General features: G+C 44.4%; 1 protein-coding gene and 1 pseudogene across 1 annotated transcript in view; both read left to right on the forward strand.

Annotated features, from left to right (window-relative positions):
- Positions 1-22,752, forward strand: part of PCNT (pericentrin) — a gene marked incomplete in the record, with an annotated part of 2,997,294 nt that overhangs the window by 715,173 nt on the left and 2,259,369 nt on the right.
- Positions 1-22,752, forward strand: part of LOC122793683 — an 88,389-nt pseudogene that overhangs the window by 547 nt on the left and 65,090 nt on the right.

The following is a 22,752-nucleotide window of genomic DNA, read 5'->3' on the forward strand; positions in this document are numbered from 1 at the left end:
TGCCCAAACTGTCTGGTAGCTCGAACTGACTTAAGAAGAGTAAGCTCTCTTGAGGCTTTTGAGGATCTATGGTTGGCTTGTGTTGAGTTTCTGTTGGGCAGATAAGTTTCCTTTGGGGGAAGAACCTCCTATACATTTTTTTGCTTGTTTATTAGCTTGTAAATTTAAAGAAACACAGCAGTAAATCGATCAAAATTATACCACTCAATGCTCCTGGGCTTCATTTCTATTAATATAAAATGTTTCTGTTAGCACAGAAACTGTGAAATGATTTTGTGTTCAGAATTCTTTTTCTAACTAAAGAATATATAGAGCATTGAGTGGTATAATTTTGAAACATTTTGACATCAGGATGGCGCAATGGTGCAGCGGTTTGCATTGTCGCCTCACAGCAAGAGGTTCTCAGATTCTCTGCTGATGTGCCTTCTTTGGGGAGTATACATGCTCTCCCTGTGTTCATGTGGGTTTACTACGGGTGCTCTGGTTTCCTCCCACATTTTAAAGACATGCATTTGGAGCATTTCTTCCCAGGCCTCTTCTGAAAATTGGCTCTATTCCAAGTTGGACTTTCCTGGTAAACAAATGTGAAATAAAATGAGTTATTGTTTCAGAGTTTCACTGCATATGTACGTTACTTGTTTCATTTAAATATGTTTTAGATACAATGTTTCTTTAGATTTACAAGCTGATCACAAGATTGTTTGGCTCAAGTAGGTCATGTGATGTTGTGACTTCATTTTCAAATGTTAGGTCTGATTATGTAATTTTTATATCTGAAGAAATTCAAGGATATATTAAATGAACGAAAGCACCTAATCTAGGCTGTTGTTAACCTGTGTCAAAGCAGACTATTTCCAAGTGGTTGCCTAAAGGTTATTATAGTTTGTTATACTTGCTGTGACGCCCCACCTCTGGGCCAGTGATTATGGAGCCTCACTCCTCACCACTGCCATCTGTGGAGTACGTTCACTGGGAGGATAACAGGTACACACCCAATATATCCAGATGCAGCTCTCTGCATCAAGTACAGTCAAGCACAATTTCCTGTAAGAGCATAAGGGGGACACAGTCTGAGGCTGGTTTCTCCCTTGTTCTCTAGATTCCCAATAAGACTCCCCACTGGGACAACTATAGAGTTGAGATCTCAGTTGAGTGTCCAAACTGAGACCTCCAGCACCCTGTCTGTCCAACCAGTGCTTGGTGTCCATGTCCAAGTAGCTGACACGCACACTGTTGGAGATTTGACACACACACACACACACACACACACACACACACACACACACACACACACACACACACACACACACACACACACACACACACACACACACGGGAAAGGCTAGTATAGATTTACTGGCTATGCCCCCTTCTGTTCAGACTATAAGGTAGTTACCTCTGTCACCAGACACTCCTGCCAGCTACCTTAAGGCCCTTAAAAGGATACCCAATATGATGAGTGAAATTAATATTTAATACAAATGGTAGTTTGACCAAAAGCAAGGCTATTAGGAGTGGTCCACATTGGGCCATCAGATAGATATGCAAATGTTCTCAAATCTTAAATATATCAACAAAGATTAGCCACAATGAAAGGTTTAAAATATATTTAATAATAAATAAAATAACAAGACAATACTAAGTATCTAGTCACAGTGACATCAGAGTTCAAAATCACAGGAAATATTTAAAATAATATTGAAGGGCAGATGCAGACAAATAAAGAAAACAATCTAAACTAAGCTTCACTATATTCCTGACGGAATATAAGAGAATCACTATTCTGTACTTAATAGAGCAAGGCAGATGATGTGATGAATGGTCCTTCTTGTTGTCAAGCCCAAGACCAAATACGGAATGCTCTGATTTACTAAGAGACTTCTCAAAATAATATCTAAAATATTGCCTTTGGAATAGCTTGCAGAATGACATAATTTCTCGTTTATCTGACTTCTAGTTTCCATGCAAACCCCCATTGCTGGAAACTGGCAGGATTTAACACCCACAAGGGCTTTTGCTCATATCTGTGGCAGATGCTGGAAGTCCTAACACAATTTCATACCTCCACTCTTCCAGAGTAGTAATTAGTTCACCCCAAAGACACTACAGAAAGCTTCCTAGTATAGACTTTGTGTCTCTGGCTGCATTGAAACTTGTGAGTTAGCTTCTTTATGGCCTAGCCCATAAAGTAATTTAATTTCAGATACATTTTCAATTTTGCTGGACTGAGGTTAACCTCCTGTCTTCCAGTTTCTTCTGTTTAAAACATGTACATTTAAACAGTTGCAGTAGTGCATTTACATTTCTGTTCTCTCCAGTAGGGCACACTATGGATGCATTTCAAACACAAGCACTTTACAGATACTGTTTCAACACAAACATCTGTACAAATCAGTTTGATATACACATGGCATACAGTTCTAATGCATTTGAACACAAGCATCTTGTATAAATCAGTTTGATATTCGCACATAACTTATAATTATTTACAAAATTCCAGCTAGCTGTGCTGGCAGTACCTCCTATCATTACACTTACCGCAACAAAACTATTCCAGGCAGGGTCAGTGCCCACTCTACAAGGGTTTGGCTTCATCTGTGGCTTTTTGGAAAGGGTTGGATTTTAGACACAGGAAAACAACAGATGTTACAGCAGCTCCCAAGCCGTTTATGTTTGAGATTCCTTTTAAAAGAAGAGGAAAAAGGTCTCTCCCTCACCCCCAAAGTTTTAAAAAGGATGAAGATTAAGTATCCTGCTTGGACCAGATTGTTTCTTATGTTGATATAGATACTGACTATGAATGAGGATTGTTTATCATCTAATTCTCCCTCAGACAAGTAAAAAATACTCTGTAGGCACTGCTAAAGCTGCCGAGGAACCAAAAGTAATACAACAAAACAGAATCTTCGGCAGGCACCATGGCTTGACTACTGTTCAGTGTAAAAAGTTAGCCAGGCAAACACTTAATTAAAAACCACGTTTAATCAGTAAAAGCACAAAAACAATGATGAGCGCTTTCGGCTGTATTAGCCTTCATCAGATTGTAAATAAACATTTGTCTGGAACCATTTAAAAATAAATTGCATCCAATCATATTAGTTTCTAAAGCAAACTAACCAATAGAAAACATTTCCTATTAGCCTAAGCATTCATTAATAGATTATCCAATCATAAGTTACATTAAAAACAATGCACCAATGGCTCATATGAGGTGAAGTTAAGACAGCAACAGTAATGCAATCAATTGCCATAGCCTATGCAAATTAAATCTTCAAGGAAGACTCATTATTGGTCTTTGAAATCAAGACTACCAATCATCAGTTTATAACCAATATAAATGACCAGTCGCTCGGATCCCTGAATAAAAAGTGTTAAATACAGAACATAAATAAAAAAATAAAAAATGTTTGCAAAACTAGCACCTTCAAATAAGTTCTATACCTTCTTTACCCTAAAGACATAGATAAATGGCTTCCGCGGCAGAGCACAGAACTAAAACATTCATTATAATTGATCGTAATAGTTGATCCAAAGAAAACTATAGACTAGCATATTTTCCAAATAACTAACCTTCCAATAGGGTTTAATCTTACTGGAAGATTAGTTATTTGGAAAATATGCTATGTTTTCTGTTGGTTAGTTTGCTTTAGAAATGAATATGATTGGATGCAATTTATTTTTAAATGGTTCCAGATGAATGTTTATGATCTGATGAAGGCTAATACAGCAGAAAAGCACTCATCGTTCTTTTTGTGCTTTTACTGATTAAGGGAAGCCGCAGTGGTGCAGCAGTTAGCATTGTCACCTCACAGCAAGAGGTTCTCCCGTTCAATTCTTGGCTGGAGCGCCTTCTGTGTGGAGTCTGCATGTCCCCCGCGGTCGAGTGACGTTAAAGACATGCAGGTAGGTGCGAGCGTGAATGGGCCTTGCCTTCGTTGAAGGTTGGGCGTCGGGCTGGCAACTCGGCACCGTAAAATCCACTGCCAATCATGAGCGGACCAGAGTTCTGCTGTGGCAAACACTAACTGGGAAAAGCCGAAAGACTGATTTTTACACTGAACAGTAGTCAATCCATGGTGCCTGCTGATGATTTTGTTTTGTTGTAATTCTCCCTCAGAGGTTCTCTTTCTTCGAGAATTAAATTTAATGACATATGACTTTAAATAGGGTACCAAAGAGTTATCCTCATTTAACTAGAGATTGTGCAGTTCTGGTTTACTTGTGCTACAGAGGTACTGCCCTAACCTAAATGGGGTATGATGTACAGCTGCTGAAGCAAAGTGTCCTTAAACCACTTGGCGTACCTCCTAAAATTCTGACTTTTGAAAATGGACCTTCTAAGTTGTCCCAGGAACCTGATTCGCCACTACTTCCAAAAACAAATTGACTGGATGTATAAATTTAAGTTTCTATAAAAGACTTCTTTGGATTTCTCGGGTGTGACTGACCTAGCTGTACCACACAGATAGAGGAAGACAGGATTTTTTGAACACATTACCAGATGATAATGTAGAATCTAAGGTGGATTTTGCAAGAGTTTATACTTCTGCTACCCCTAGCACTAAGGCTTATTAAATGCCAACCCCATGTAGTACAGTACTAAGGAGAATACTAAGATGAATAATCTAGCTCAATGCAGTGATGATGTTTGCCTTGTGAAAAACTGGGATAGAAAAGGAGATGTGTGTTATTAATCTCTCTGAATTTATTACTGCTCAAGATCTGAGGTGTTTGGCTTCTGCTACATACCTACAATCAACTGCATTACTATTTGAGTTAAGTACAAACTTGCAGTGTTAAAGATTGTACTGCATTTTATTTTATTTTGTGTGTATTTAATTGTTTCATTTGTCTGTGTCTCTCTGTAGTTATTTATTTTTCTGTTTAATTGATTCATAGAGTACTGTGGTCTTTCTCTGTCTCTGCAGATGTTCATCGTGCATACAGCTGCAGTCATAACAGATGGGTTCTCCTGCCGTCAGGCGGGAACTCAGTTGGCCGAATTCCAAAGTCTAGGTCCGGTATATGTTGTCGTTGCTTCTTCCCTGACGCCAGTGCGACAGGGGTATAAAAGAACCAGCCGACGCCATTTTCTTCAGTCTTTCTTGCTGCGCGGTGCCCGAAGCAGAAGCAGTTCACAAGTGCCGGTCGGCCAGCTCCTGAGATTACGAATATTTTTCAACTGAAGACTTCTTGAAAGCTAAGTACCCCGTTGGGGAAACTTTTCTTGCCTCGGACCGATGTCAGACAAAGTTAATAATTGCATTTCATTTGGGAAGCAAATACCGCATAAGGATTTCCATTCCCTCTGTATACCTTGCTTATGCCCAGACCACGACGTCTCGGCCTATCGTTTTTGTGCTACATTCAACAGACGCACTATTAAGCGTCGGGCGGAGTTCGCCCAACACTATTTTGGCAAAAAGTTTTATTATAACATGTCGTCGGATACTCTGACTCCAATTTTGAGTAAATGACGTAAAGATAAGGACCGACATACGAGGTCCGTGACTTCTACCGACACCACGCTAAAGCAGACTACATGTGCTCCGGTTCTCAGCGAGGCGCCTACGCAGCCCCTGACTACCGATGACACTTCATTAGCAGTGTCTTCTGTGCCCGAGGTCGCAGGCTCTTCGGCCCTCACCCTGACTACAGATACCGAAGTCACTCTTGGCGGGGAAACTCGGAGTTCAGACAGGCCTGCCACCTCTCAAGGTGTCTTCAGGCCTTTTCCTTCTTTTTCCATTAAGGCTTACACTAAATCTAAAGCAGCCATGCATTCTAAAAGACAAGCTCCACAGGGCCCCTCTCAAGGCCCCATGCCTAAAAAGCAGATGCTCAAAATGGCTGAGGATTTGATTACTCTTATCAGGGGTTCTCAACCCCCCTCGGACAAAAGGCCCAGAGTGGAGGAAGACTACCCTTCCTCGCACCAGGCCTCGATTACTTCAGAATATTCTGAGGACCAGGAACATTCTTACTCCCCTTTCGAAGATTCTGATGCAGAGGAGTCCATTCCCTCTGCCCCCCCCCCGAGGATTACTCTTTTGGGGAAACCTTGCATACCTTGAGGGAACACTTCCACTGGGAAGGCCAAGAGTACTCAGACTCCAAGAAAAGGCTCAGGGATTTTCTTTTGCTCCCTCAGCACAGGCCTCTGGCTATACCTCCTGTCTTAGACATACTAGATGATGTGTATTCAGAGGCCAGCCTTAACCCGGATTCTTTACCTCCAGCTCCAGTCAAGCCTGACAGGTATTACCGGGTTCCTGATTCACACCAATTCCTATACAAAAGCCATGCGGCTGACCCAGAAACTATTTCACAGGGTCCCAAGGGAATTAAGGCCTCCACTGCCAAAAATCCATTACCTTCAGAGAGAGATTCCAGAGCTTTAGAAAGGTGGGGGGGAAAAGGTATACACCTCGGCCACTTTAACCATGAGGGCTTTAAACTGTCAGTTCCATATGTTAAAGTATCAACAGTTTTTGTTATCTCAATTGAAAAGCAAAATGTCACAACCTGAACAACCAGACTTGTAAGAGTTGCAGAATTTGTTGCATAGTGCAGAGCAAGTGGGTAAACATACCTTGCAATGTGGTTTTGATGCTTTAGAGGCCTCTTGTAGAGCTGCTGTTACAGTATCAGTCATACGTAGACATGCTTGGCTCAAAGAGCAAACCTTACCAGATCATGTCAAAGCTAAATTACTAGATGTACCTCTTCAAAAAGATGTATTGTTTGGTGTTAAAGCTGAGGAGGTATTAAAGAAAATGGAGGAAAAGGCAAAATCAATGCAAACAGTGAAATATTTTCTACAGGTACAACCGCCATGTTTCAGTAGAAATTGGCCTTCAAAAAATTGGTCCTTTCCAGCCACGGACAGACCTCAAAGAGGTAGATACAGGCGCCCGAGAGGTAGAGGGCAATCTCAAGGATCATTTAGAGGAAGACAATGGCAAACACCTACACCAAGAGGGGGTGAGGATAGTTCACAGCCATTCAGAAGGCAGACCCAGTGACTTCCCCCTTTGCATGCCAAGCAAGGCTCAAATGGCAGCACCTTTAGGCGGAAAACTGGCATTATTTTCGAAAAATTGGCAAATTGTCACAAAAGACAAATGGATCCTGGATATTATAGACAAAGGCTACAGATTCCACTTTCACACCCTTCCACAAATGTGAGGCATGCCAAACCTGCCACACAATCAAAGGGCAGAGGCACAAAAACAAATTTCAGATCTCATGGACATGAAAGCTATTCAAGAGGTACCTGCACAAGAACAGGGTCAAGGTTTTTATTCCAGACTATTCCTGGTACCAAGGAAGGGCAAAGATTGGAGACCTATTTTGGACCTATCCATCCTAAACACATACTTACTCGTACCAAAGTTCAAGATGCTCTCATTACAGCAGCTTCTTCCCATGCTGGGCAAGGAGTCTTGGCTGGTAACAATGGACCTCAAGAGGCATACCTGCATGCCCCAATCAAACAAGATTGCAGAAGATACCTCAGATTTCTTGCAGGTTCATCCCATTATCAATTCTCTGCATTGCCCTTTGGCTTATCTACTGTGCCCAGAGTGTTCACGAAATGCCTGGCATCAGTAATTGCCTTCAAGGCTTCAAGGGATACAAATATACCCATATCTGGATGACTGCCTGATCCAAGCGGACAGCAAACACACTCTTCTGAAGCACCTGGCGTTTGTAATAATGTTGTTGAAATCTCTGGGATACATAGTCAACAAAAAGAAGTCAAGACTAATACCCTCTCAAACAATAATTTTCCTGGGTGCCAGCTTGGATACAAACACCCAGATGGCTTACCTCACGCCAGAGAAACAAGGGCAGTTAACTCAATACTTCAGAAAACTGGCAACCTTCACCAGGCTGACTGCAAGGAAAATCCTGCAGGCTCTGGGATTTATGGCATCTTGCATCCTGCAAATCCCATGTGCAAAACTGCATATGAGGAAACTTCAATGGTACCTAAAAAACTTATGGTCTCAACACAGCCACAGTTTGGAAGCAATCATACCACTGATTCCACGTCTTCAAAAGGAATTTCTGCGGTGGGCTCAAGCATGCCAAAGAAACATAGGCCTCCCATTCTGCAAGCCTCAAGCAAATCAAGTCATCACAACAGACACCTCGGACTACGCCTGGGGGGCACACATGACAGATCGGTGCATTCAGGGCAAATGGTCACAAAAAGAAAGGCACCTACACATCAATCAAAAGGAAATGCTAGCAGTAATAAATGCTATTATGGCTTTCAAAGACCTACTGCATCCAGGACAACTATTGATAAGAACAGACAACACCACAGTGATGTGGTACATAAACAAACGGGGAGGAACTCATTCATATCCCCTGTGCAGACTAGCCATGTCCCTTTGGAACACGGCTCTGGAATTGCAAATCCAACTTCAAGCACAATTCCTGCCAGGGAAGGAAAACACACTGGCAGACAACCTGAGCAGAAATATGACAGATCCACACGAATGGAAGTTGCATCCTCAAGTTTTCACAATGATCATTCAAGCATGGAGAAGGCCAGAGATAGATTTCTTTGCCACCCACAGAAATTACCAATTGGCAAAATTCTGCTCAAGGACTTTTCATCCACAGGCCTGGAAAGTGGACGCACTCTCTTTCAGTTGGACAACAATGACAGTTTATGCCTTTCCACCTCTTCCACTACTGGCCAAAGTTCTATTAAAAGCCAGAGCAGACAGACCAAAGATGATTCTCATTGCTCCAGACTGGCCAAGACAACACTGGTACCCACTCCTGAGGAGCCTGACGCATTCCCCACCATGGATCCTGCCTCTAATGCCTCTTCTACTGACTCAGCAGAACTTCAAAACTCTTCACAGTCAGCTGAAAATGCTCAATCTAGCCGCATGGAGGATTCCTTAAATTCACAGCAGAGCCTACTCTCCAAGGAGGTGCAGGATGTCATTTTGGAGGCCAGAAGGCCTTCCACTAGAAAAGCCTACTCGGTAAAATGGAAACGGTTTTGTGTCTGGAATCAGAAAAAGGGTCAGAATCCTGGAATACTGAATTTACCTCAAATACTACAGTACCTAGCCGAGCTGCTAGGCAGTGGACTTCCATTTTCCTCCATCAAAATCCATGCCTCAGCCATTTCTGCAGAGTACAACACTGATCCCCCTTTATTCTCTCACCCTCTCTTAAGGCAGTTCCTCAGAGGGGCTAAGAATATAAAACCCCCAAGGAAGCAACCAGTACCTGCTTGGGACCTCAATTTCACTCTAGAAAAACTAACCCTGCCTCCTTTTGAGCCAGCTGCTTCAACAGATCTGCAATATTTGTCATGGAAAACAACCTTCCTTCTAGCTATCACCTCAGCATGCAGGGTTTCGGAACTACAAATCCTCATGGCTGTGCAGCCTTTCATCATTTTCCATCAGGACAGAGTTTCCTTACGAACCAATCCTTCATTTATGCCAAAGGTAGTATCCAGGGTAGTTTTGAATCAGGCTATCCACTTACCTACCTTTTACCCTAATCCACAAAACAAAGGGGAGAGGTTACTACATTCCTTGGACATTCACAGACAGCTCCGTTATTATTTGGACAGAACAAAGCCTTTCAGAAAATCAGAGCAACTCTTTGTCCTATGCTACAGGTGCTCAATGGAAGCCTGTTTCCAAACAGACAATCTCAAAATGGATAGCCCACTGCATACGCTTTTGTTACTCTCTTCATGGTAAAACTGTACCTACAGGCATCGGATCGCACTCCACAAGGGCCACAGCTACGTTTGCAGCTTTCCTCAGGGGAGTTCCTACCAAAGATATTTTGGAAGCAGCCACTTGGAGTTCTGTACATACTTTCTCCAAGCACCATCACCTACCATTATACTCCAAAACTAGAGCGGGCTTTGCCACTGCAGTCTTGCAGGGCATCCTGGCTCCACCTAGCTCCACTTAGTGCCTACCACCCATTTATTAGCTTTGGGATTCTACCCATCTGTTATGACTGTAGCTGTATGCACGATGAACACAGTACAGTTTTGTGCCTACTATAAATGTAGATGTTCAAGTGCTAATACAGCTGCAGTCCAGGTTTCCCCTCTCTCCTTCCCCTCTTGGGATAGGCCTTATGGCTAACGCCTCCTCATACAACCTCATACAACCTCATTGGGGTATTCTTTTATGGCGTATTTGCTTGCAACTACTGTTTTTTGATTATATTGCATTTGCTTTATTACATTTATGTTTTGCCTTCCTTCTGGGGGCACCTGACATCTGGGGCAAGAAAAACTGAAGAAAATGGCATCAGTTGGTTCTTTTATACCCCTGTCGCACTGACGTCAGGGAAGAAGCGACGACAACCGACGCTGGACCTAGAATTTGGAATTCGGCTGACCGAGGACCCGCCTGACGGCAGGAGAACCCATCTGTTATGACTGCAGCTGTATTAGCACTCGAACATCTACATTTATGGTAGGTACAAAACTGTACTTTTCCCGCCCGCCCTCCCTGTTCTTGTTCTGGTATTAATCTTGGTGGCTTTGGAATTGCCCGGCCCGCCCATAAATTTGTGTTTGAACACTCCTCCTGCGTCTGTCTCATTTGCTCACTCATCCGAGTACAGTGAGTTCATATTTTGAATTCCGACACTCCTGCCAGTCCCATCTGTTAACCTCTATCCCGGCTCTATTCCAGTCTAGTGTCACTAGCACATTCTACCTAATACAGAGAGAACATTTGTGAAGGGCAAGCTACTTAGGTCCTTCATTTTGAATTATCTTCTGTTTCTCCTTTCTCCACTTGTACTTTCCAAAAAAAAAATTCTAAGCTTGGTTCCTACCTTTCCTGTAACTAGTCTAGTCCAGATACAGATTGCTGTATACAGGGCTGTTTGTAAGCTTCTGAGCCCCCCAAGCCTTTCTCTGTTTGCGAGAAGCCTTCTAGCTTATTAATGGGAGTGGTAAGCACTAGGTAGCCTATGTACCACAAGAGGGGTTTCTGGCCCAGAAATTGTAGTTTATTGGCCATTTGGGCAGTTTTTCCATCTCTTTCAACTTTCTTTTTTAAAAGCCCGTGTTTGCGCTTGTTTCCCACCTTTCCTATAACTAGTCTAGTCCAGATACAGATTTGCTGTATCCAGGACTGTTTGTAAGCTTCTGAGCCTCCAAGACTTTCTGTGTTGGAGAGAAGCCTTCTAGCTTATCAGTGGTAGTGGTAAACACTAGGTAGCCTATCTACCACAAGAGTGGTTTCTGGCCCAGAAATTGTAGTTTATTGGCCGTTTGGGCAGTTTTCCATCTCTTTCACCCTTCTGGTTTAAAAGCCCACGTTTGTGCTGGTTTCCCACTTTTCCTGTAACTAGTCTAGTCCAGATACAGATTTTCTGTATCCAGGACTGTTTGTCAGCTTCTGAGCCCCCAAGCCTTTCTGTATTGAAGGGAAGCATTCTAACTTATCAGTGAGAGTGGTAAGCACTAGCTAGCCTATCTACCACAAGATCCAGGTACAGATTCTTAGTTTTAGCACTTGAATTTGCTTATTCGTGCTCAGCACTTGTTCAGAACTTGTTAGCACTAAATAAGCTACAAATTACTACAACACTCAGCCTTCCTCTTTACCTAGAGGAAAACAGTTTTTGTACTTACTTTCCTCACTTGCTTAGAGAAAAACAGCTCTTATACTCACTTTCCTCACTTGTCTAGAGGAAAGTAGTTTTTTATTCAGGCATGTCCAAGGCTCAGCTCCCTGTGTTCTCTCCTGTCTATCTGATGAATCTGGGCATCTTGAGGCAATGTAGCAATTGCCTCATGTACACAGACAACCCTCTCCTCCTACCACGCAACACCACAGCTTGTGAGAGATGCACTTATCTAGCCAAACTGGAGGTAAAGCTCTCTCCAACCAAGACTGAACTTGACAGTCAAGAGGAGAAGGTAAACACTTGGACCACACCACACTCATCACATAGTCCCACTAAACCTACACCACCAAAATCCACACATAGAAACATAAAAACATTTGCAGAGGCTCTCAATAATAATCTGCTCAAACAGCAGAGACCTCCAAAGCACAAACGCAAGCAACTTGCACCCCCCCAACACAAACCAAATGACACGTAGCCCACAGACTCAGTGTGCCAATAAACCACAGCTGATAAGACAAACCAACGTGCCCAACACACTAGTCATAGGTGACTCTGTAGTCACGCACACTGATGTCCCACTCACCAGGCTAAACAAGGAGAAGGTTACTGTCAGCTGCCTTTATGGTGCCAGGATCCGCCACATAACCCACGCACTCACGTCACTCCACAACAAGTACAAACATGACTTTGTCATTGTCCATGTTGGTGTGAACGACCTGAGGCATACCTCCCTGGACTACATGAAAATAGAAATGGAAGAACTCTCCAATCTTGTAACCCAGGCAGGTATGACCCTAGCCCCGAGTAGCATCCTGCCATCGCCCAGAATGATACCACAGTACAAGGACAAAATGATTGACTTCAACAATTGGCTAAGATTCTGATGTCATTCTAAGCGGATCCAGTATCTGTCTACCTGGGACGACATGGTGGACAGACCACGATGCTTTGCTAGAGATGGGCATGTATCTGTACCAAGGCTCTTGCTGCCCCTGTAGTGCCTTTTTTAGGCAAGGTTCAAATGATAAATTCACCACCGTAACAGGAACAGGCAAGCAAAAACTGAGGGTAATGCTACTCAATGCTAAAAGTCTAAATCTCAAAATGTACTCCCTCGAGGCACTCCTTCAAATGGAAAACATCGATATCTGTGCAGTGACTGAGACCTGGTTCAAGGCTCTAGAGAGCACCCTGCATTACCAGGCTATAACTCATACCACACCTTTCGGCCATCTAACCTGGACCAGAACACCAAAGGCGGAGGTGTGTTCATATTCATTAAGGATATCCACACCTCCAGGCTAGTTGCTCAGCATAATGTATCCGAGGTTATCCAAGTGCAACTAACTCTGGGCAAAACTGCAATCCAAATTGCAGCTTGCTACAGATCCCCCACCATGCCCCAGGATTCCCACTCCTCTTTTCTTGATCTACTGGAAAATGTTGGGGTTCAGCCAAACACCCTAATAATGGGCGATTTCAACTACCCCACCATTAACTGGGAAAACTACTCATGTACCAACTCCTTCGCTCAATGCTTTCTGGAATTCATAAATTCCAGTGCCCTGGATCAGCTTATCCACACCCCCAGCAGGGGTAACCGTATCCTAGATCTAGTCATTACCAACATGAGTGACCGGTGTTCCACACCTGAAATCAACTCCTTGTTGGTCAGATCCGACCATAAGCTAATCACCCTAGATATCCACATCCCACCCCTACCCAGCATTAAGGATACCACAGTAAAAAGTTTCTCCAAATCCAACTTCATGCTTCTTAAGACAGAACTGGCGAACTTCATGACACTCATGCAGTTGGACAATACAGTTACAACTGCTGAATCCTACACAAATGCACTCTATAAGCACTTACACGAGTGCATGGATCGTAGTATCCCAAACAGAACCAAGATGCTATCCTCCAAAAAAAAGGAAACCAATCTGGTGGCCCCCTGCCTTAAACTTTACAACAGAAGGAAGAAATTGTTGCAAAAGAGAGTAAAATCCCATGAGTGGAGGAGCTCCCTGGTCAGCCTCAGTAAGAAGCTGAGATCCCTTATAAGGTTCTCCAAATCTAGCTACGAAAACAAAATAGTCACTGATTCTAAGGGCAACCACAAAGCATTCTATAGCTATGTCAAGAATCTCAATGGCAACACCCAGATCTGCTCTGAGTTACAGCACAATGGCACGAAAATTACAGAACCAACTGATATTGCCAACATCCTGGCAGATAGGTTCAGTGCTAACTTTACCCCCCTTTCACTCCCTAAAGGGCCTATGCCTATACAGGAAGAATGCAGAGTCCCTGTAATCACATCTATGCAGGTAAAAGCTGCACTCTCTGAAACCAAAAACACAGCATCCATGGGACTGAACAACATCCCAGGCTGTGTTTTACACGAATTTCAGAATGAACTGGCTCCCCACTTAAGCACCATTTTCAATCATAGTCTCACGTCAGGCTTTGTGTCCACTGAATGGTGCACAGCAACAGTTATCCCACTCCACAAAGGGGGAGTCACCGCTGATCCTGGGAACTATTGCCCTGTTAGCTTGACGAGCCTGGTCTGCAAGGCCATGGAACGTATCATCATGAAACTCATAAACCAAGACATTGGTAACTTCCAAACTCTGGACCCCCTATCCAGTTCAGGTTTGTGAAAGGAAGATCATGACTTCTGAACCTGATCGACTTGTTTGAGGCAGTCACCAAAGCTGTTGACGAGGGAAAGGTGGTTCACACAGCCTATATTGACCTCGCCAAGGCTTTCGACACCATCCCCCATTCTGGATTTATAACTAAACTCACTAAACTAGGTATAAATCCCTAAGTCACAAGATGGGTTGCCAACTGGCTCACTGACAGAACCCACACTAAAAGTTGCAGACTCCAAATCTGACTTCAAACCACTGACAAGTGGAGTACTACATGGTTCAGTCCTGGGACCTCTCCTGTTTGGTATCTACTTCTCTGTAGTACAGGCTAACACAGAAGGCCTCTGGCTAACGAAGTTCACAGATGACTGCAAATCAGGATCCATAGTAGAGTTCCCAAATGATGTGGACATCCTACAGAAGCGCCTCACTGAGACCGATGCCTGGTGTTAGAGGCATGGCCTCAAGCTCAATGCTAAAAAGTGCATTGTCATCCCCTTTGGTAAAAACTGTGTACCCATGAACTACCACATAAACGGCAGTCTACTTAATGCCAAATGTGTGATGAGACCTTGGGAGCCAGGTGGACAGCAGTCTCTCCTTTGATAATCACATCACCACAGTAGTCAGGAAATCCTTCTATGTGGCACACACCATCACAAAAGGGTTCTCATCCAGGGAAAAAGAGGTCATTGTTCTGCTCTACTCTGCACTCATTAGACCCATTATAGAGTAAAACGCCCCTTTTAGAATGTACCTCACAAGACATCTGCAGCAGCTGGAAAGGCCACAGAAGTACCTCACAAAGTGGATTACTGGCCTCAAACAGATGTCCTACACTGACCGTCTCAAACTCCAGCTTTACTCTGTAGCATATCGCCTGCTTAAAGGAGATCTCTGCCTAACATATAAAGCTATGTTAAACCGAGAGCTGTTGGACATGCTACACCTTAAGTAATCCCAATCCCTCTGAGCTACACGCTCTAAGGACCTAAACCTTGTCACCACAATAAACAGGAGATGCTGGAGGGAGAGATTCCTGTCCCAGAGACTTACTATACTCTGGAACAAGCTACCCATCTATGTCACACAAAGTTCCTCATTAGCACTCTTCAAGAAAAATCTTGATAAGTGGATGGGAAATAGGAAATACACCCCGGACATCACTTCTGTGGCTCTGATCAACAGGGGCACAGAAAATCAACTTTCTTGGGTGGCGTAAGCCAGGGAACCTTGTTGGCTAGGCTTACTTAGGCCCTTGGGCCGATAGCCTAGTACCTACCTATGAACGTATAAAAGTGGCTGTGATAATTTCAGTGCCAGCTTCAAAGCAGCTCTGTCTTGTACTCTTTCCCGCAGATATACATTTATGTGATCAGATCCTTCCCTGAAGATGTTGAGGATTACTTCTTGATGTCCCTTTGGATATGTTTTTTATTGGTCCCTCTTCTCAAAAAAATGTCAAATACATCAGGGGAAGATGGCATAATGATGGGGAATGTTAGAGAGATTTTCCTTAGCAGTTACAAAATATTTAATAATTTTCCTGCAGAGTCAAGACACTCCTGTATCAGACAGGCAGACAGCAATAATACAAACCCGGTCCTTAAACTGCTATCATGGTGGGGGGATACTAATTCCAACAGCAAGTTGAAAAAACAATCCATGAGATCACATCCTAAATTAAAAGTTATTAAAGGTCTCTTCATCACTTCTTTCATTCTGCCTCACTTCTCCATGCTTTACAAGGAAGTCTTGCCCATTATAATGCAAATGGTATCATTTACATCAGTTAATCATGTTAGAGGTTAATGTACAGGCTGTTCTGTAGAATTTTATGCAGTTCCAGTCCCAAAGGCTCATTCCCCCTATACCAAGAGATCATATTCCTTTTTCCTTGTCTGTAATGGCAACAGCTACTAGACATTCCAGTAATACAGCTAGTAGTTTTGGTAGAAAGAGAAGAGGAACATTGTTCCTGATTCTTCCTAGTACTGAAAAAGACAGTAAGTGGATGTCTGTTTTAGATTTCAGTAGTTTGAACAAAACAGTATTGCTCAAGATGGTGCCATTGGCTACTCCACTGCATTTCTTCTAGAATGTGCTTGTAGCAAGTGTAGAGATGCAGGTTGTTTTATTGTGCATATTGCATTCATGAAGGTCATAGGTAGTTTTTCATGATTTGTGTGGGAGACTGCCATTAACAGTTCATCTCATTGCCATATGGCTTTTCTTTTGGCCTCACAGTTGTTGTTGTTTGTCTTTTCAGCTTTTCCCAGTACAGGGTCGCCACAGTGGAATTCCGGTCCGCTAATGATTGGCAGTAGATTTTTATGGTGCCGAGTTGCCAGACCGACACCCAACCTTCAGCGAAGGCACGTCCATTAAAGCATATCTTTCGGAGGCCACTCGACCGCGGGGAGGACATGCAGACTCCACACAGAAGGCACTCCCCGCACACTAGCTGAGAATCGAACGGGAGAACCTCTTGCTGTGAGGCAACAACGCAACCGCTGTACCACCGCGGCACACTTCTGGCCTCACAGTATTCAACAAATATATAGCTCTGCAGTATGTACTTACCTCAGACGTTCACATTTGTGGAAATTCACATCTACCTTCTTGTTGACTTATTCAGGATGACTTTCTTCAGAACCTGTAGCTATGAATTAAAACTTTGTATTTCTTGCAAAGTCTGTGTATCACCTTCGTTTCCAAAAATTGGATTTGCTCCCTTCCTATCCCATACCCAGGGGATTTCTAGGATCCATTCCAAACACTGTATTTTCCATAATTATTTTACCTCAGGAGGGGATACAGCTGGCAGACTTTCATATATCTTGAAACTAAAAGACTGGACTCCAGAGACCTTTCTTGTGGCATTGAAGAGCATGTCCTCTTCTGTCCTTATGATCTGTAGTGCCAGCTTGTACACGAGTAAGGTGTACTGATACTCCGTAGTCTTTGCAGGTAGAAATCTATATATCTCAAGCCTTCCTCAGAGGCACTGTTTGGTATTTCTTCTTTTGGTGTTTTTATCTGTTATGTTTTTTCTTTTCATCTCCTACCACTGGAGGCATGCCTGTTGAGGCACATGCTAGATTAGCAGTGTGAAGTGTGTACTTTGCACTTGCTCAACAGCTCTTTTCTGTTTCAGGAGTTGGGATCTCTTTCTTAATGTTCATTGTGGAAAAAGCCCATTACTCAATGCTTAGACAGTAAGAGCCATCAAAGTATTTTTGTTGCTATCAGATGATGAGCAGAGACCTGCACCAGCATTGTCTTAGCAGCTCAGAAAAGGAGAAAGATGTGAAACAGTGATGCAAGTGCTAGATTTCCTGGCGACTCTGTCATGAAATGTAAAAAATTGTAGGCTTATCTTGTATGAAATGTAAAATTGTGGGTTGTCTTGCATCTTCTGTGCTTGTTAGTGGCTGAAAGCCCAAGGTGTTGGGATTGGTGGGAAGGTTCTTTACTCAGCTCTTGTCTACTGCTGAAGCACCTCAAGAAAGTAAGTCTGCAGAGAACAGACATTGCTTACAGTCTCTTAGCTATAACTCCATCCCTAAGATGGTCTTATGATCCCACTGTGCTATGGCCTACCACATGATTAAAATGGGATACAGTTCATACTGCCTTCTGCTTCAGAAGTTGATGATGGGTCTGTTGGAGGGGCATCTGTAGTAGCCGCATTGTAGGGGTATCCTGTATGTTACCACCTCACTTCCATGGTTGAATAGCTGAACTGAATCTGTGGCAGAATTGTTTATGGGGAGTGCTTTCTGGAATTCCTTGCATAATCAGGTGGGTGGCCAACTGGCTCACCGATTGGACCCAGAAGGTCAAAATAGGCACCACCACCTCTGACAGCAGACCTGTCACTAGTGGTGTTCCCCAGGGATCTGTCCTGGGAGCCCTACTGTTTGGCATCTACTTCTCAGAGGTCCAGGCAAAGACAGCGGGCCTGTGGCTGACCAGGTTTGCAGATGATTGTAAGTTGGATGCTGTCTTTGACTCCACAAATGATATTAACATACTGCAAGAGGGTTTCTCAGCTACAAATAACTGGTGCGAAAGTCATTTCCTTAAGGAAGCGCAAAAAATGTGTTATCTTTACCATTCGGCATAAACATGGTGCCTGCTGATTTACCACATCAACAACAACCCCCTAAGCACACAACCTGTGGTGAGAGAGCTGGGTACTCAGGTTGACAATCTCACATTCGACTGTCATGTGGTGGCAGTGGTCAGAAAAGCCTTTTACTTGGTTCATCTCATAAGTAAAGAGATTGCATCCAGAAAAAAGGAGTAGCCTATAATTGAGTATAATGCACCATTTGGTATGTACCTCTCCAAACATCTGCACCAACTGGGAAGGCCACAGAAGTACCTCACAGAGAATTCATGGCCTCCAGCATCTGTCCTATGTGGACAGTCTCAAATCACTATCACTGTACTTGGTATCATATAGATTACTCAGAGGTGATGCGTCTCGCTTACAAGGCAATATCGGACCCTGCCTGCTAGAGATGCTCTATATCTGTAAGTCTAGCTCCTCGCGCATTACCCGCTCGATAGGCCTAAATGTAATATGTGACATCAGCACACCCTGCTGGAGAGAGGTTGGTCTCCCAGAGGCTGCCCCATCTCTGGAATAGACTTCCCATACATGTCAGAGTACCTCACTGACCCTCTTAAGAGCTACCTTGATGAGTGGATGGGAAGCCACAAATTTGTCCCAGAGGTTCCAGCTTCGTCTTTCATTGACAGGGGGTGACTGGTGCTGACTGAAGGTTCTTTTTTGGGGATAAACTATTGGCTAGGTTTGTAAGGGCCCCACGTCCATTAGCCTAGTAATCTCCTATGATCCTAATAATCTTTTGGCTGAAGTCTTCAATTGGCTCGTGGCTAAGAGGTATCCCATTCTGCAATGCGCCTATCCCCAGATCTCATTTGCCGCTTGTACAGCTCGGATGTGGTCTCGCTCTTGGCTGTGTTTAAGTACAATTTTTTTGATTTATTTTTTCAATATTGTAGCTCCAAAAGCTATTTTCATAGCTAGTGTGTGTGTTTTGCTTCTGCTGGTTGTGTGACCGGTTCTGATGACCCTTTTCTTGGTATCTCGTTTCCCTTTTTTGGTGTTTACGGGCTAGGCCTGTTTCAGTTAAAGGACCTAGTCCTCCCCTGCATTTTGTAGTGTACCCGTTAGCGGGTTTTGTTGTGACTGTTTTTGGTGCTTTTTTTCCCTGGGCTAGGCCCGTTTAACTTAGAGGACCTAGTACTCCCTGTGGTGATCCCGTTTCTCTAGGCCATTTCAGTTAGAGGCTCTAGTTTACCGCGCTGTATCTTGGTTATTTTGGTGAAGGTGTCCCTACTGTTTTTCCCTGTGTGTGTTCTTGCTATCAGCATGTCCAAAGATTCCAAGGAACACAAGCCTTCGGGCTTTAAAAAGTGTGTCAAATGTAATAAGATGTCATTGATGGATGGGCACTCGGTGTGCTTGTATTGCTTGGGGGCTTTTCATCTGCAGGAATCCTCCTTGTTCTGCCACGCTTTCAGTCCCCGTGTGCTGCAAGAGAGGAAGAACAAGCTTATTTTAAAAGTATTGTTGAAACCTTCCGTTGAAGAAGACTTGGAGAGGTTTTCTAGTTCCAGATCCTCTCCTTCCAAACCAGACAGAAAAACAGACAATCCTCAAAGTAATGCTCTCCGGCTCTCAAGTTTCCTCAGAGCCGCCAGAGAAAATCACCAGAACTATAGTTGCTTCTTCGGCTCCACTGGCTTCAGGGCCGACCGAAGGCAGCGCATCTATGATGTTGATATTGGCTCCCAGTTTATTGGAACCAGTGACAGATTTACCAGTTCACAGTTTTTTGACCGGTTTCTCTGACTCACAGGTCTCCATCTGCAGGGAGATCCAGATCCCCGACTGTGTCCTCTAGGACACTTTCCGATGATGATGTCGATAGAGTGGTGAGGAAACTGCTCCAATCATCGGTGCTAGCTAAATTACTTTCGGCTTCAGCCCAGTCGGCTCTGGAGCCCATCATCCCTTCATCTTTGGCTGTTTCTCCTTCGAACCTTTCTTTGGAGCCTGAGCTGTCGGTTCCGTCGGATGCCGTGAGGTCGGTTCCTGGCATCTCGACTCCAATCTCTGCCCCGACCCCGTCGGCGCCGTCCACAGGGTCCAGGATTCACAGTTCACCAGTCGGACCCAAGAGGGAGGTCTCTGATCGATCTTCTTCTGCTCTGAGCCTCCCTCTCAGTGCTTCGCTTGGGTGAGCGTGTACCCGACATCGGCTTTGGACCTCATCTCCTCGGCTCAGAGGGCTACTACCGTATCTTCCACAGTTAGTCGACCTACGAAGCCAGGGGGATCAGCTTTCAAGGTCATGAGAAGTGTGCTGGCCAGGTCATCAGCTGCATCTTATGGCACTGACACTCTTCCCCCTCCAGCACCGATATCAATCTCAGATCACCCTCTATCCAGGGTCAGCGGAGACCCAAGGCCTCAGGATACCTTAATGAGTGGTCCCCAACTTTCTGAGACTTCCCCAGATTTTTTACCTGAGGAGCCCCCCAGAAAGAGTGTGTGCATGAGGAAGCACAGAGACTCCCAAGATGAGTCTCCCACATCTGACACCAACCTCGAGGATTCAGAGCGGTCCCCCAAGTCATCTTCTGACAATATCTCTTAGATATCTTGGAAATATTGAGACAGAGAGGCGACTGGCCCTCCAAAGCCCTTTCTGAGGAGGAGTCGGTGTTCCTGAAGGCTTTTGGGTCCCAGCCCTCCGCCTCTTGGGTTTCTCCCCTATTTGACATGCTCCTGGACCTCATTTGTCGAAAGGTGTGGGAAACTCTAGGCACTGTGTAACCGGTCCCTAGGAGACCTAACACGTTTTTGTCCGCTCCCCCCTGATAGAGAATTTCTTACGAGAGGCATTCCAGTAGATGCCATGGTGGTGGCAGCAGCCACCAAGAAGGAACTTGCAGAAACTTCATCTACCATCCATCCCCCAACAAGGAGTCCAGGGCTATAGACAGGTATGGGAAGCGTGTGTTCTCTTCAGCGGCCTTTACACTGCGGTCACTGAACTATTTGTCGCATTTTACACGGCTCCAGAGAGATCTCCTAAAATAGCTGGGAGATTCTCTACAGGGTAACGTTTCTGATGCTGCGGCTCAAAAGGTCAGTACTCAGATGTCTACCCTAAATTCTATTACCAACTCCTCCATGAGGCTGATCTCTTATTCAGCTGATGGAACAAGCAGGCTGTGGGTTACGAGTCTCTCTTAGGAGACACTCCTGGATGCGCCTATGCAATTTCGCGGAGGCTTTCAAGTCTACCTTCACCAACGCCCCCTTTGATGGTTCATCCTTATTTGGAACCAAGGTGAAGGACAATCTCACTAGGTGTGAGCAGGAAGGAAAAACCCTGTCTGCCGTGGGAGTCCATTTTTCCATGCCTTCTAGACCTTACCCCAAGAGCCAGAAGGGTGGAGAAATGTGGTTCAGAAAATCGCAGAGGTTTTTTCACGATGCACAGAGTGATTTCCCCCTCCAGAGGCAGAGGAGGGGATAGAAATTCAGGTAGATGCCGCCCTGGAGGCAGAGGAGGCATGCATAACCAGGGGGACCTCTATTCCTTTTGTGGTTCTCCCTACTAGTGCTCCTGAGGGGAGGCCCGACTGTGCGTCTCTGGAGCCAGTCGGGGGTCGCATTTCTCTATACCCAGAAGCCTGGCAAGACTTCACCCAAGACGAGTGGGTATTAGAGATAATTTCCAGAAGTTATCTCATTGCCCTTCTTTCTTATCCCCCTGCAAACAAAAGAATCCCAGTCGTTCCACCCAAAGGGTTCCGCAACTTTTGAAGTACAAAAGTTGCTGTCAAAGGGAGCCATCCAGCCTGTTCCCTCAGACCAAGTAGGATTAGGGACTTACTCCAGATTCTTTTTGGTGACGAAAAGAACAGGGGACCCGAGACCCATCTTGGATCTCAGCCGTTTGAACGTTCATGTAGAGAAGTCCAAGTTCCGCATGGTCACGTTGCAGTCAATTCTCCCATTATTAGGGAAAGGTGTGGATGTGCTCCATCGACCTCAAGGATGCTTACTACCATATCAAAATGGACAGGGCATCCAGAAGTCACTTAAGCTTCTGGCTGAGAGCCAGTCCTTTTCAGTTTCGTGCCCTGCCTTTTGGTCTCACCACAGCCCCCAGGGTGTTCACCAAATGCATGGCAGTGGTAACTGCTCACTTGAGATTTCAGGGATTCCAAGTGTTTCCGTACCTAGATGACTGGCTCCTGTCTGCCACCACCAGGCATCTCCTGCTACAGACCAGGGATGCCACTATTGCGCTGTGCAAAAGTCTGGGAATTGCTCTGAATTGGGAAAAGTCTGCCTTGTTACCCTCGCAGCATGTTACCTTTATTGGCA

Source organism: Protopterus annectens, chromosome 2.part0, assembly GCF_019279795.1.
Source record: "Protopterus annectens isolate FY-2018-M chromosome 2.part0, PAN1.0, whole genome shotgun sequence".
In the NCBI taxonomy this organism is placed as follows: Eukaryota; Metazoa; Chordata; order Ceratodontiformes; family Protopteridae; genus Protopterus; species Protopterus annectens.